This window comes from Sminthopsis crassicaudata, chromosome 3 (assembly GCF_048593235.1).
Source record: "Sminthopsis crassicaudata isolate SCR6 chromosome 3, ASM4859323v1, whole genome shotgun sequence".
Lineage (NCBI taxonomy): Eukaryota > Metazoa > Chordata > Mammalia > Dasyuromorphia > Dasyuridae > Sminthopsis > Sminthopsis crassicaudata.
This window is the reverse complement of record NC_133619.1, coordinates 485,229,655-485,234,149: the sequence shown is the minus strand read 5'-3', so window position 1 is coordinate 485,234,149 and position 4,495 is coordinate 485,229,655. Positions and strand designations below refer to the sequence as shown.

The window sequence follows — 4,495 nt, the reverse complement described above, 5'->3', positions numbered from 1 at the left end:
AAACAAATAAGTATAAATGGAGAAAAGCAAGAGTTTTATAACCAAAGATAAAAAAATTCTGATCAGATCCTATATAAAATAAAAAACACAAGTGGTACTAACTATAAAGATAAATGGTATCTATATGATATATGTAATACAGAAAATTATATTAAAATGGTATCTTTGGATGCTCCAAGAAAAGAAATCATTTCTTTAGTAAAGCCAGAACTTTTGAAAGCTACAGGAGCAACCAGTCTAGAAAATTTCATCTCTGCCTACTCTTCTTTCGTCTCTTTTTTTTATCTTCTTCTTCCTACCTCTTCCTCTTAGCTCTCACCCTTCCCCTCAGACAATGATAGGACAGGACAGGTTTTTCTACATTGCTTTACGACTTTTTCTCATCCAGGGTCCAGAGACCACCTTGAGGGGGTGACTGAGTAGTTCACTTCTCAAGCCTATTTCATTTTTGGTTTTTCAGTGGAAGTTGCCAACAAGGCACCAATTAGGGGAAACAAGAGACTGAAGGAAAATAGAAATTTGCTACTGTATTGCATATGTGTGTGTGTGTGTGTGTGTGTGTGTGTGTGTGTGTGTGTTTTGACATCTAGTTTGAACTTCAACATGGCCTGTGCTCTTTTGCAAGCATTTAAAAAGAAATAAACTTAGTCTCATTACCATCAGATAAGATGATGGGGGAAATGGGCTGGAAAAAAATTCTGAATCTTTTCTGAGCCCTATTCTCCAGCTTACAAAGAAAAGGGCAAATTCTTTACTGCTGTGCCATTCAGCTATTATGTTTAACAATCTAATTAGAAAGGCTGGGTAGCCCATTCCCATTGTAAAAGCAAAGACAGTACACACAAGCAAAACCAATTAGACAGCTGTCGTTTACAGATCTGAACTGCCCTCCAGCCAGTTTCTAATGAACCACCCACCTCCCAGATCTTTGCCTCCCCAAGCCCCAGGAGAATGCTCTTGTCCATAAACTGGGCCAGCTGACCATGGCAACAGGGGTACAGTGTCCCCATGCTCAAGATGGGGAAATAGCCTCAATTACCTGGAGTGAGCCACAGAGAATTAGTTGCCCCTTGACATTAGCTCTCACTTTGATGCTTCATAGTGACTTCCAACTTGTACCCAACTCTATGGAGAGGCTCCAGAGAATCAGGCGGACCCTGAGTTTAGGCAGGTCAGACTTATGCTAACAGGTGGCAATAAATCAGAGCCATTGCTTTCACTTTTACGAATGTTACTTTCTACACACCAGGGACTTATTTTAACTTGAAACAGATGAAAAACTACACATTAGGACTGCATACTTGCCATGCCTTTGTTTTTTGGGGGGCCCCGTATGGCTTAAATTAAGGCGCACTGCATTGAGCAGATTGCTTACTGCAAGTTAGTCATCTGTTTGGTGTTTTGTGTGTCCCACAAGGCAGTTGTGGTTATTCACAAGTCTATTAATTAAAAAGAGAACTAGTAAGGGGGAAACTACTGAGTGGGCTGATGAACCATGCAACCACTTCAAAAATGAAGAAGACGTATTAAAAACAGGAGAAAAAAAATCTCTCTTGCATTCCATCTCTTGAATCATCTGATATCGCTAGTTGTTTGAACTAAGCTTTATAAAAGCTCATGAAAAATAAGCTCTTGTCATCACTGCATCTCAATGAGGAGTTTTCTCTACAAGAATTAAAGCAATGCTGTCTGAACTGATGGGACCAAGATTTGGGGCAACATTTTTATTTAAAAACAAAACAAAACAAACTCCAATTTTCATCAGGTTATGGCTGTTTCAACAAATCATCTTATGTTCAAATTTGGCCTTATCAGAACAGAAAACAACGGGGTTTTAGTTCTGTGGGAATTAAAAGAGTATATCATGTCTATTAACAAGATAATTTAATAGAGAATACCTTAGGGATTTTTTCAGGGCCTTTTCAAGGATCAAAAGGGCTTCCTATATTATTTCCCTAAGAGCTCAGCAAGGTAGGAAGGACCCAGGATTTTTATTTTACAGGTGGGGAAGGAAAGTATTAAATCTCACATGTAAGATTCCTAAGTTTGCCTATAAATCATTGCATAGATTAACTTTTTTGTCACAATCAGTTGATTTTTTTTTTTTTAGAGAAATTTTTTAAGTTGTTATCATTCATTCTCAATGCTATTAAGAGCTAAAATTTCTGGTGATGCAGGGCAGTGTTCTAACATTGCCTGGGATACAAAACAAGATTTTCTACCTCCTCCATTGTCACCCCCCCCTCCTCACTCACTGGGTATGAAAGCAGGGTGGTTGGTGGCAAGTGACTTATGGGGGCCCTTGGGAAAAGCAACCCCTGCTACTACCTGAGCAGGAGCTGGAGGGAGAGCTGGAGGAATCCTTCCTTTCAGGTCCAGACCTTGAAATGAAGAATTATTAAAATGAAGATGAATTGTCAAGATGAACAAATTAAAAGTGCTAGCAAGGGAAAAAAAAGCCTTACTAGTAATTCTCTGATTGTGAGATGAAAGATCAACTGTGAATGTCTAGAAACAGAATCTTCACTTTAAACAAGGTCAAAAGAAAATGGAAAAAATAAAAAATGACAGCCAAAGGGTCCATAGGATTAGATGTTCTGCTCTCATCATTAGAAAATAGGAAAGATCTTCAGACCACACTTAATATCTCAAACATTCTTGTTGAATTGGTGTCAAGTGATAATAGTAGGAGACCAAGTGTTTTAGTCTCCAAAAGTTATATAATAAATATTGTTGTAGTTACTTGTGAACACCACAGGAAGAGTTAATGATCCAAGTTCACACCCTTTTTGTGAGAACTGGATCAAGAGACTAAGAATTTAGATTGTAGTATAGAATTAATGAGCACTCAACTATAACTCTAAATCTAGTGAAACAGAATTTGTAAAATCATCATTTAGTGCTGTCATGGCTTCAGCTTTTTCAAGTATATTCTACTCATCCTGGGAATGCCATGTCCTTAGGGAAAAATGGAGTTATGGAACTTATGTTTAAAGTCATTGGCCCTTTTCGTATAAAGAACACCAACCTCATGAAAGTTGCTTAGACACACTTGCTACATTGATAAAATCAAAAACAAATGCCATGAGAGCTGTAGACAGAGGATGTGTTCATGTGCTTTTAACAATTTATGTAGATTGGTACCAGCAAGATAATCAGCACAGAAACATGTTCATCTGGAAGGAAATTTAACAGAATTTAAAAAGTATTACAGGCCTCAAGTTGGGAAGAAAGGTATCTATTGGCACCAATGGGATGAAAATTGTATACAACAATTTACAAAATTGCTTGGCAGTCAGTACTCTTGATCCTCTTGTCAATACACCTAGTCTAATTATGAGGAAACATTTTTTTGATAAATCATCTTTCACTACCAACTATTAAAAATGCTTTTGATTTCCAATTACTAGTTATTTCTATGATTGTACCTATGGATCAGCATTCTAGTTTATTGCATGAATTTTATAGTAGATAAAAGGATGATAATGAAATCCTTGAATTAGAAGCTAAAAATGAAATTGAGAATGATGATGATATAGACCAAATTTTAAAAATTATGAAACTGATAATGGTATTAATAAATAAAAACCCAAGCAAGAGCTAGGACAATCAACAGAAGAACCAAAAATATTTGAACATTTTTCCCATGAACTTTCCAATGACTTTCAGGAATGCAATTTAATTGATAAAGAACCAAAGCCCTTGGTAATGGAAGGAAATCTAGGTGGACATATTGTTCCTATAGCAGAAGAGTCATCTGTGGAACCAAAATAGTCCAATAAATTCAGTGAAGAAGAATATCATTTTACAGGGAAAGGTAGGTGACAATTTTTTAGACCTGGTAAAAGAAGATATTAAATCATTGATAGTTCATTGCAACAACAGGAAGGTGATCAAAATAGAGCAGTTTCATTAAGCCTTATCAGAACAGAAAACACAAAGGATTTTAATTCTGTAGACATTTTAAAAGTACATTATGTCTACTAGCAAGATAATTTAATAAAGAATACCTTAGGGTTTTTTTTTTCAGTACCTTTTCAATGATCAAAGGGTTTCCTATGTGAAATCCTACTATTTCCCCAAGTACTCAGTGAAGTAGGAAGGACCAAGGATTTTTATTTTATAGGTGGAGAAGAAAAATTAATTCTTACATGTAAGATTCCTAAGTTCCCTTGTAAATCATTGCATAGATTAATGTTTTTGTCATGACCAATTGATTTTTTAAGAGATCAAATTTTTGAAGTTTTTTACTAGCAATCTAGTGAAGATCTTGAATACAACACTTAACACTACAGAATGCTCCCCAAACTTCCCAGAGCTTTACTGACAGAATAGAATCTAGTTCTCACCTTTCCTCCATTACATGCACTGAAACATGTCCCTATATTTCTACCTGTGGATATGTGTTCTTTAAGAGCTGAAATGTTCAGTCAGGAAGGCAATGCTTTACTGGAGTTGAAACTGAAAAAAAAAAATTCTGCATCTAATTTTCATC

General features: G+C 36.0%; 1 pseudogene; it reads left to right on the top strand.

The window, feature by feature from the left end:
* The first annotated feature begins 2,564 nt into the window (after positions 1–2,564).
* On the top strand, positions 2,565–3,774 carry LOC141562240 (cytosolic carboxypeptidase 1 pseudogene; annotated as a pseudogene).
* The last annotated feature ends 721 nt before the right edge of the window (positions 3,775–4,495 follow it).